The sequence below is a fragment of the Cryptomeria japonica genome, chromosome 3 (assembly GCF_030272615.1).
Source record: "Cryptomeria japonica chromosome 3, Sugi_1.0, whole genome shotgun sequence".
Lineage (NCBI taxonomy): Eukaryota > Viridiplantae > Streptophyta > Pinopsida > Cupressales > Cupressaceae > Cryptomeria > Cryptomeria japonica.
In genome coordinates, this window is record NC_081407.1 from 50,899,267 (window position 1) to 50,911,141 (window position 11,875).

Sequence of the window (11,875 nt, forward strand, 5' to 3'; positions counted from 1 at the left end):
CAATGATCAGATCTGCGAGTTTGTGTATTGATGGTGGATATTGTTTCAGTTGAACTATTGCAAGTTTTATTTCAAAGAACAATGATTCGTATTATCTAAATAGTGATGTGCAAGTGTCATTGCCTTTCCTGTTCTTTAGTAAAAAACATACACCTTTTATATTTATTATTCAAAAAATTCAAAAAAAAATGATCTTACATGGGAGCTGTGCCACATAAAAGTTCAGAGGGTGATTAATCTCATAATCTACCCAACTGTAAGTTACGAGTTTGTCCTTCATTTCTCAGAACAAGAGTCAATTCTGAAACTATCTTATAAGGAAAAATCTGTTAACCAACAGATTTTTTTGTGACTCTACTGGGGAAGAACAAATATTTTATTACAATTGCCTATATTCATATTACGTTATAAGATGGTGTTACTACACGGGAAGATTTTTAATGTGGTCCAACCAAATATAGATTGGGTACATGCTGAACAAGAAGACATAATCTCACAACTAAACACTCTTGCCTGGAGACAAAGAAGAAACATTGCAAATTATATGTGAACAAATCTGGTGCTAGAGGAAAAGGAAGAACTAGCCCAACAGCTGGTAGCAGTGTTTGAAAGATTTCCTGTAGTGTTCATTGAAAGAAGCCCACAACTACAACTAAATCAACCTAACCAAAGAACGAAATCATAAACAACCTTGGCAAGATCAAAATCAGAATCAATAAACTCCTAAATTAAATCAACAATCGTTGGTTATTGCTTCAAGATTTCATAGACAATCTGGATTCAAAAAGATTTACTAGAGGAGATCGCAAGAAATGATTAAGTGATCCTACATTTGAAGACCTAGTAAAAAGTAACTTTTCTTATTCACCCCTTTATACAAGAAAGGCTCCTTCACCTCCGAAAAGTACAACATTATCTCCATTTTGCCAGGCTCTTGTCCTTCACCCTATTGTTCTTCCCCTTACAATCAATTTGAACACTAGAATGGCACAACCGTTACCAGTTCTATGGGGAGCGGCCATTGATCCTTTTAACTTAGAACAACAATTACATGCAAGGGATATGTTTTACTGATAGTTCAAGAAACTATTAATTTCAAATGTAAAAATGGAACATAGACTTTTTATAAACCTTAAGCTAATGATAAATATACATAATCGAACTATTTTAAGACTAGCTAAGTCTTTAAGACATTGCAAGCCACCTCAAGGCCCCTTTCTATTCTAACACTTGCATTAAGCATTATAAACTTGAGCTTCTAACATATCATATATAATGTTCTAGACCTTATAATCTGGGTTCTCAAAGAATATTGCTAATCAATTTTTTAACCCTTGATTAAAGTCTTAAGTTAATGATATTAGCTAAAAGACAGTAATTTTTGGTTAAGTACATCTCTAGGAAATTGTAAGCCACCTCAAGGCCTCTTTCAAGATTCTATGAAAGCACTGACACCAAGTGTAATAAAATTTAGCTTCTAACATCTCATATAAAGTTTTACGGACCTTACAATCTTAATTTTTAAGAAATTCGCTAATAAGTCTCTCCACCCTCAATAAGAACCTAAAGTCCATCCCCTGCTTCTAGGAACTTCTGTTCCTACTGCATTCTAGTAAAAATATAGAATTGTTTGAGGCCTTAGCTATTACTTATACTTGCAAACATACTAGGATACGGTCACTCCAAAGATTTTTCTAAGTAATCACTCCTACTTGCTATAATTAAAATACAATACAACATCTTGATTATATCTAGTCTTAGATTTATAAACCATAGAAATGAGACTTAGACTCGGCATGAACTTGGTAGACTCGGCAAAAAAACTCGATGCAGACTTGACAAGTGAATAATTCAAGAAATTTAGAATTTTTTATGGATTTAAAACTTGTTTCATGCACCCTTTATTAAATAAACCATAAAGACACAATAACATCATCAAGTGCAAGCCAATTTGATCACAGACACAAGTATGCATTGATAACATAATTATAAACGCAAATTATAGATGAAGGAAATAGCATATTTAAATTTTGTCAAATATATACAAAACTCATGGAATATGGAATCCATGTCATCAAATATTCCAAACAAATATCAAAACAATAACTAGAAGTCTATGGCTCAAAGGAGCCTGCATCCCTCCTATGAAGGCATATAAGGTATGTCCCACTAATTAGTGGGAGTTTGAGAGTGGAGACACTAATGGGTTTGAGGGGTAGCAATGATAACTTGCACAAGGTGTTAGATGTGAGAAAAATCCAACGATAGAAGGGATGTAACATGAGTTTTGTAATGGATGAAATGATTCTTTTAGGGACATTTTAGGGTTTTTGGAAGAATTTTTTTTTTTAAATGCCTATTTTTGTTTATTTTTGAAATAAAAAAATAAAAAAATTGATTTTGGCCAAGTCCTGGCATCGGGACTCTTTGAGTCTGAGCGAAGTCTGCAAGTCCCGAGTCTCAGTGAGTCTTGCTCTGGACTCAGACGAGCTCGAGTCTGAGCCCTTGGGACTCGCGAAAGGTCACTCGACTCAAGACTCGCCCAGTCTAGGCGAGTCTTGGAACTATGGTATAAACTAAACTAAGGGGTTAGATTTCATTAGTTTTCATCTTTAAGTACATTTGCTTACTTGATCCTGCTAATTGAAGTATTAGGCAGGCTTTTCCACCTTACCACTCACAATGAGGTATCCATCCTCACAATGGTCTCGATGAGCCACATGGCTAGTAGCAATTTCTACAACCATTCCATTAATGCATAAATCTTATCAATTCATGCATTAATGGTGGAACACGCTACTTCGCTATTCTAGTACTTGTAATCACTGGCTTTACTCTAGATAATCAAGTCACAATTAACACCTACCAAGAGAACTACAACTAATCCAGTGCCCCCTTTTATTGGACAAAGGATCACCTTGGTAACCAAAGCAACACTATCCAACTACAATTGAGATAGCCATCATCCTAAGAGCGTCCATGATAAAAATGGCAACACTATCCAGCCATAACTAAGATAACCATCATCTAACTTTAAAAATAAATCTTCATATAATCAAGTCACAATTAACACCTAGCAAGAGAGCTACAACTAATCCAGTGCCCAAGGTTATTGGACAAAGGATCACCTTGGTAACCAAGGCAACACTATCCAGCTACAATTGAGATAGCCATCATCCTAGGAGCGTCCATGATAAAAAATGGCAACACTATCTAGTCATAACTAAGATAACCATCATCTAACTTTAAAGATAAATCTTCATATAATGGCGACTATTGTCAAATCTTCAGTCTCTCCAATTATTGAAACAGTCTTCTCAGCTCTTTCCTCTCAAACCTTATTGATTGATTAGGGAAATACATTAACTCCTCCAAGTGATTATTTGGAGCCTTTTTGTCATCATAGAATTATTTCCTTGCTTAACACGCCTCATGCCATTTTATTTCCTTCTTTAACACACCTCATGCCATTTAAGCTTACAACTCTATTTAGTTTGTCATCTACTTGGATACAATTAGGTGGTCAGTTCACTTGCAGGTTTTGTGTACTTATACTAGGATCCAATCTGTTCTGGGTAACCAATGATGATAGAGATCTTGTGTATGAATACTGTACATCTACATGAATGGTAATGAAAACCTTGCTAGCTTTATCGGCTAATTACGCATGTTAACTTGAATAACTGTTCTTGGATATCTAAATGTAGTCATAATTAAACTATACAAGATTTTGTCGAGCCATTGTAGTCACTTCCTCCAGTGCTGCAGAAGTAGTAAGCTTTTTATTGGTTTAAATTTTCTATACAAGATTTTATCCAGGCATGCTGTATCTGTTTATTTGCATATTATGTGTCTGTAAAACTCTAATGTTGAACAACTCAAAATAAATAGGAAGCAGTGATCCATGGCTTTGAGATAAATATGTCGAGGAGAAAAGAAGATTTCTTACCTGGGGCTGGCAAACTCGAAGAGCTTTCCCGTGGGTGAGAAAATGATGAGAGCAACTTTAGCATCGCACAGAAGTGACAGCTCGCTGGCCTTCTTCAACAGTCCCATTTTGCCCTTGGAGAAAGTCGGCCCATGATATACAGGGTTTTGTATCCTCTTTAGCTGAAACTTTCCCTTCGCCATTTTATTCTATTTGCAAAATGGAAAAAGATCTCAAGATACAAAAGCCCCACACCTCAAACCATTATATATGATCTGTGTCACTAATTTTCTGCTTCTTTTATGTGATGATACTAATTGCTCTTATTCTGTCTGATCAGGGCTATCATTTACTTGGCTTTCATGTAGGGCTGAAGCGGACCAATTGGAAGATTATAATAATTTAAAAAACACTCAAAAAATACATGTCATCAATTAAGAGGAAGAATGAATATTATTCAAATGAAAAATTTAATGAAAATTACAATAACAGTGATTATATTTATAGATTGCTAAAGCCTATCAAACAAGAACAAAAATTAAAAACGAATAACAATTTTTCACAATAGAGAGTAGTTTCTAAAGATAAAACCACTGCATAGACAGCAGTTTCTAAAGATAAAAAAAAGTAGATTAATGTTTATATTAGCAATTTTCAAACTATTATTTTATTAACAAATCAAAAACACATTTTTAGTAGTTTCCATCACAGCCTTGATCTCCAATATAGCAATCTCCAATTCATCATTCTAATCTTGAGCATATCAAAATTATCTTCAATCTCCCCCAGAATAATCAATGGAGGTGAGTCCCAATTGATGCCTAAAGGCAATAAAACTAGACATAAGAAGAGCTTTGGTGAAGATATCAACTACTTGTTCAGGATAAAGGACGGAACTGTAACTCCACTTGCCCATCTTGAACCAAGTCATGATCTCTATGTGCTTCATTCTAGCATGAAACACAGTATTCTTTTTCATGTAAATAGTGCTATTTTTATCACAATAGATGGTGGCTGGATACTATTGAACCAAATGTGGATCTATCAATATCCATCTAATCCAAACTGCTTGAGAACTTGTTGAGGTGGCTGCAATGTATTCTGCTTCTGCTAAAGAAAGAGCCATAGTTGCCTCTTTCTTACTACTCCAAGAGACAACTCTAGAACCAAGTGAAAAAACATAGCTAGATGTAGATTTTCTATCATCTACTGAGCCAACCCAATAAGAATTTGTGTAACCAATTAGCTCAAACTTATTAGTGGAAGAATAATAAATGCCAAAATTTTGTGTCACTCACATACCTCATGATTCTTTTAGCAGCTCGCCAATGAGTCTCATGTGGATCTTAAATGAATCGAGAGATGAGGCTCACAACATACATATTATTGGGTCTATTGGTTGTGAGATAAATAAGACTACCAACCAAACTTCTATACAAAGTAGCATTAACATTGGGACTTGCATCTTCCTTGGTAAATTTTTCTCCAAGTGCTATGGGGGTTGCAAGTGCTTTGCATGCCACCATTCTAAACTTCTTCAATAAATCAGCTACATACTTGGTTTGGGAAATATATATACCATTTGATGTTTGTTATACTTCCACACCAAAAAAATAGTGCATGAGTCCCAGATCTGACATTTCAAATTCTTGTCTCATTTCTACCTAAAACTTATCCATGAGAGCTTTGTTGTTACCTTTATAAATAAGATCATCAACATAAAGGCAAACTTTGAGAATATTATTACCAATACATTGGACATACAAGGTAGGCTCTAAGCGGCTTCTATTGAATCCCTTCTTCATAAAATAATTGTCAATCCTAGCATACCAGGCATGAGGAGCTTGCTTCAACCCATAAAGGGCTTTCTTAAACTTGTAGACTAGGTGTTCTTTTCTTGAAACTTCATAACCCATAGGTTGTTCCACATAAACTTTCTCACCTAGATAACCATTCAAGAATGTTGATTTCACATCCATATGAAAAATTGGTCACTTGTATTGTGTTGCAATACCCAATATAATCTTGACTATATCAAGTCTATCCACAAAAGAAAAAGGCTCTACATAATCCACTCCAAGAGTTTTTGCAAACCCTTTGGCAATTAATCTTGTCTTATGTCATTCCATTGAACCATCTGCATGATATTTGACTTTATATATCCTTTTCACACCAATCACCTGCTTTTTTGGGGGAAGTTGCACTAATTCTCAAGTATTATTTTTATGAATGGAATTCATCTCATCATTCACAGCATTAAACCATATTGATTCTCTTACTACTTCATATACAGAGGGTTCAACTTGGATTGTACTAAGCAAAGAAAAATTAACAACTAGATTTATATTTGCACTTCTTTGATAAATATCAACTAAACTCCGTACCTTTCTTTGAGTTGATGCTAGAGGTGAAAGTGGAGGTGAATCTTCACTTGAGTTTGTGCTAATAGAAGAACTCGGTGAACTTGGAGGAATAGAACTAAAGCTTGAACTTCCACTTGAGCTTGTAAGGAGAGGAGGAACACTATTATCTCAAAGTAATTAGATTTACCTGTCATGTGATTTGAACAGCCACTGTCCCGAACTAGACATCCTCTTGGTTTTCTTTTGCCAAATTACATGTGAAGAATGTGGAATGCTTTGCTTTAGAAGACTCTTTTGTAAAATTTGCTCAGACTTATTCAAGTCAAATTTCATTTTTATGTACTCAGATTCATAGTGCCCATGTCTTTCACAATATTTGCACTGGATACTCCTTTGATCCATAGAACTTCTTCCTCTTCCTTTATTGTTTCCTCTTCCTCTTCCTCTACCTCTTTCTCTGTTATTACCAGAAGATTCACCTTGAGATTTAGTAGTGTGAGAGAGAGGAGATTTGAACTTTTCTTCAATGTTGACAGAAGATTAGAAAGCTTGCACAAAACTTTCCGTAGAATGTTGTATACACTCCCCATGAGATTGCAAAGAACCAATCAACTCTGCAACTTGGAAAGTAGTTAGATCTTTACTTTCTTCAATGGTTATCACCACTGGATCAAATTTAGAAGGAAGAGATCTCAAAAAAAATTCTACAGTTTTTTGTTCTATTATAGTTTCTCCTTGAACCCTAAGATGATTCACAATACCTTGATTCCTGTTAATAATTTCATGCATGGACTCAAATTCCTTCATCCTCAAATTTTCAAATTCTCTTCGAAAAGTTTGAAGTCTTACAAATTTGATTTTGTCTATACCTGGTATGTAGTGTGAAGAGCCTCCCATGCATCATTTGATTTTGTCATACTAGCAATTCAAGGGAAAATTAAATCATCCAATGCAGATTGAATAGTGAAAAGAGCCTTATTGTCCTTTTTTTGTCTTGATTCAGCTGAGTTTTTTGTTGTGGTGTCCATACATTTAATGCATTCTGGTTTGCAGGTTTTAGGTATCCTCCTTCCACTAATTTCCAAAGTTCTTGGGATAATAGCAGGGCCTTCATTTTGATACTCCAATAATCATAATTGTCTCTGGTAAACAACGGAAGTGTAAATGGTAAATCTTTTCTATTAGCCATCTTGAAATAACCGTTTCTCTAACCTTGCTACTTGCACAATCAGAAATCTTGCAACCTGCTTTAACCAAATGAAAGATTATAATAGTTTAAAAAACATTCACAAAAGAAGACTGAATATTATTGATATGAAAAACTTATTCAAAATTACAACAACAGTGATTACATTTATAGACTGCTAAAGCCTATCAAACAAGAATAGAAACTAAAAACTAATAACAATTTTCCACTGCATAGACAACAGTTTCTAAAGATAAAAACCACTACATTGACAGGAATTTCTAAAGATCAAAAACTAGATTAATGTTTATCTTAGTAGTTTCCAAAGTACTATTTTATTAACAAAACAAAAACACATTCTTAGCAGTTTTCATCACAGCCTTGATCTCCAATATAGCAATCTCCAGCGCATCATTCTAATCTTGAGTATATCGAACTTTTCTTCACTAATGTCTTAAAACCTCGCGGGATTACACTTGAATGTAATCTAAGCTGATTTTATAAGATGTGGAAACTACTATTTTATTAACAAAACAAAAACACATTCTTAGCAGTTTTCATCATAGCTTTGATCTCCAATATAGCAATCTCCAGCGCATCATTCTAATCTTGAGTATATCGAACTTATCTTCACTAATGTCTTAAAACCTTGCAAGATTACACTTAAATGTAATCTAAACTGATTTTATAAGATGCAGAAACTACTATTTTATGAACAAAACAAAAACACATTCTTATCAGTTTTCATCAAAGTTACCCCGAGTTTCCGGGACGGGGACGGCGGGACGCGTTTCCGGGACGACAATTTTTTTTGCCAAATTTGGGAACGACGAGGGACGACAAAGGGGACGGCTATATAAAATATAGGAAAAATTTAAAATATTTAGAAAATTTTCAAAATTCTAAATGTTCATATGAAAACATGGATAAAGCATGCATGCATACATTATATTCATATGAAAACAATAAAACATGGATATAGCATGTGTATGATACTATGAAAAGTTGAAAACATTTTAGAAAGTAAATTCTGAACATACAACATTGTTAATACTCAATATACAATATGCAATTATGCATTCATAAATCAGAATTTCAATTCATTCACATTGTCAATATGCATATCAATAGACTCGGAGGTTAAAGTTTCCCTACTTCTATCGACGCAATTTCCCCCCATATTTTTCAACGGGGGTTTGGGGGCAACGCCCCCAAGGTGGGGTCAAGGGGCATCGCCCCTTGCGGGGTCAAGGGGCAACGCCCCTTGCGCGCTCCCTGTCGCGATACAAGGCGAGGTCGAGGGGCAGTGCCCCGTGAGGCCAAAAAAACTTATTCTTTAATAAAGGCGTTGGGTGTTATTTTTCTATTGACTCGCCGAGTTTGGAGATTTTCTAATCTCTGTGTCAAAATGCCCAAAGGCTGCACTGCTGCCATATAGTTTCATTGTCAAAATTATGAATTAAATTAATAAATTTAAAATTTAATTAATGCTAGCTTTTAATTTTATTTTATTTTAATAGCAGTTTGAATTAATAAGGGGCCTCTATTAGAAAATTTAAATAAAAAATTAAAAATACAACTTTTTAAATTTTTTTAATATTTTTTAAGGGCCTTAGATTGGGGGACGTTTGGCCGTCCCAGCCATCCCCAGCCGTCCCCGGGACGTACGGACGTCCCCCAGAACTAAGGCAGGCATCCCCCCGTTTCGGGGACGTCCCCTCAAAAAATAGGACAATTTGGAGACGGGAGAAATGTCCCCTGACCGTCCCCAAGTCTTCGAAACGTCCCCGAAATGGGGACGGGGGTTTTCAAGTCGGGGACGCGTCCCCAAATAACTCTGCTTTTCATCACAGCCTTGATCTCCAATATAGCAATCTCCAGCGCATCATTCTAATCTTGAGTATATCGAACTTATCTTCGCTAATGTCTTAAAACCTCGCGAGATTACACTTAAATGTAATCTAAGCTGATTTTATAAGATCCTTGGGCAATACGCGTAAATTTTCTGTTAATTTTTACAGCTTTCTCAAACAGCACAGAGACAAATTATTGGAGTCTGCAGCTGCTTAAAAGCAACAGAGAGCTGCATTTAGAAACAGAAAAATCAACAATAATATTTTTTTTTTACATGCAGCTCATGTAAGCATGCGATCTAAAACTAATTTAAATGCAAATTATATTTAAAATTAGATGTGTAAACTAAAAACTGCACATGATAGTGACAGTGAAGGTGAAATGCATCACTTATCAGCATGCTCCCCTTTGATATTAAGAGGGTTCAAATGTAATCTCGAATTGTCAAAGATTGAATTTCAATTGCCTTTGTGAAGATATCAGCAAGTTTTTTATTGAAGCTTGATGTATTTCAATTCATTTTTTATTTTTTTTCAATCTCAAATACCAAAGTTTAAAGTGTCATTCACATACCTCTGTATTCTCTTCGCTTCCTTGATATTTTTTTCAAATGGCTATGTCATATACTTTGAAAAAAGAGAGACTAAAGAAGCAACATTCGGTTTTGAGTGGGTTATAAACATTAAAATTCAGCTTACAATACTTTTGTAAGCTGTATTATCAATGGAGTGGAGGTTAATTTTTTCAACATATATTTTGCATACTTTGTATAATTATAAAAGGTTCCAATCTGTGTATAACTGCTGTGCATGTGTGTGTGAATGGTAATATAAACCTTGCTAGCTTTATCGGCTAATTACACATGTTAACTTGAATAATCGTTCTTGGGTATCTAAATGTAGTCATAATTAAACTATACAAGATTTTGTCGAGCCATTGTAGCCTTTTCCTCCAATGCTGCAGAAATGGTAAGTTTTTTATTGGTTTAAATTTTCTATACAAGATTTTATCCAAGCATGCTGTATCTGTTTGTTTGCATAATATGTGTCTGTATAACTCTGACATTGACCAGCTCAAAATAAATAGGAAGCAGTAATACATGGCTTTGAGATAAAAATGTCGAGGAGAAAAGAAGATTTCTTACCTGGGGGTGAGAAAATGATGAGAGCAACTTTAGCATCGCAGAGAAGTAAGAGCTCACTGGCCTTCTTCAACAGTCCCATTTTGCCCTTGGAGAAAGTCAGCCAACGATTTACAGGGTTTTGTATCCTCTTTACCTGAAAATTTCCCTTCGCCATTTTATTCTATTTGCAAAATGGAAAAAGATCTCAAGATACAAAAGCCCCGCACCTCAAACAATTATATATGTTCTGTGTCACTAATTTTCTGCTTCCTTTATGTGATGGTACTAATTGCTCTTATTCTATTTGATCAGGGCCATCATTTACTTGGCTTTCATGTAGGGCTGAAGCGGACTAATGTCTTAAAACTTCACGAGATTATAGTTAAATGTAATCTTAGCTGATTTTCTAAGAATTATGGTGGAAACCGGCACCACACTTATCCCCGTCTTCTATCATTCTCAGCCTTCTGATTCTATACAGGCCCTCTAGATGATAACGAAATTATGGCAAATAATTTTTGATTCAAGCTGCACAGAATTTTTTTGCTCAACACACAATAATGGTCTGTATTACTTCCAAACGAACTGTTACCCAACAGTTTTTACAGCTTTCTCGAACAGCACAGAGACAAATTATTGGAGTATGCAGCTGCTTAAAAGCAACAGAGAGCTGCATTTAAAAACAGAAAATGTTAACAATAATTTATTTTTCTTACATGCAGCTTAGATGTCTATACTAAAAACTGTACGACACTGAAGATGAAATGCATCACTTATCAGCATGCTCCGGGTTCACAATATAATCTCGAAGTGTCAAAGATTAAAAAAGATTGGACTTTTGCAATCGTAGATATCAACAAGTTGTTCTTGAGCATTGATGTATTTCAATTCAGAATTTTTTTCTAAATTTCAAATCAAAATGCTTAGTCTTGCTATGATTGGATTGAATTTTCGACCAATTTAATTGCATAATATTTTCATAATAAAAAAACATTGTAAATTGAATTTGTTTCTCTGTAACTTCTAGATTTTTAATGTCTATGTACCTGTACAAGTAATTGCAATGTACCGTGCTTTAGTGGATGGAAGGGCAACTGTACTTTGCTTCTTTGAATTGCATTGCAGGTAACAAAATCTAAATCAAAAGAAAAATAATTATCAGATGTAGACTTTCAGATATCCAAACTACCTCCCCTATTAGAATAACTAAAGCCAAAAAAATGTCAACCGGAATACCAAAGTTTGGAGTGTAATATCATCTATATAGAACACAACTCCGGGTGGAGGTTGGTTTGCAATCAAGCGTATCATTTTTTTTCAACTTAAATTTGACATATTTTGTTTGGCACTTTGATAAACTTTCATTCAAAAAAAATATTTCATGAGGTTTAAATCTTTCGTTTCAAATTGACTCATCATAG

The 11,875-nt window shown here is 34.7% G+C and overlaps 1 long non-coding RNA gene across 1 annotated transcript; it reads left to right on the top strand.

Moving 5' to 3' along the window:
• Positions 1-3,288: 3,288 nt before the first annotated feature.
• LOC131874562 (uncharacterized) lies at positions 3,289-11,340 on the top strand. Its single transcript, XR_009371910.1, has 3 exons — positions 3,289-10,299; positions 10,404-10,590; positions 10,767-11,340. It is a non-coding gene; the product is annotated as an uncharacterized LOC131874562 (long non-coding RNA).
• Positions 11,341-11,875: the final 535 nt, after the last annotated feature.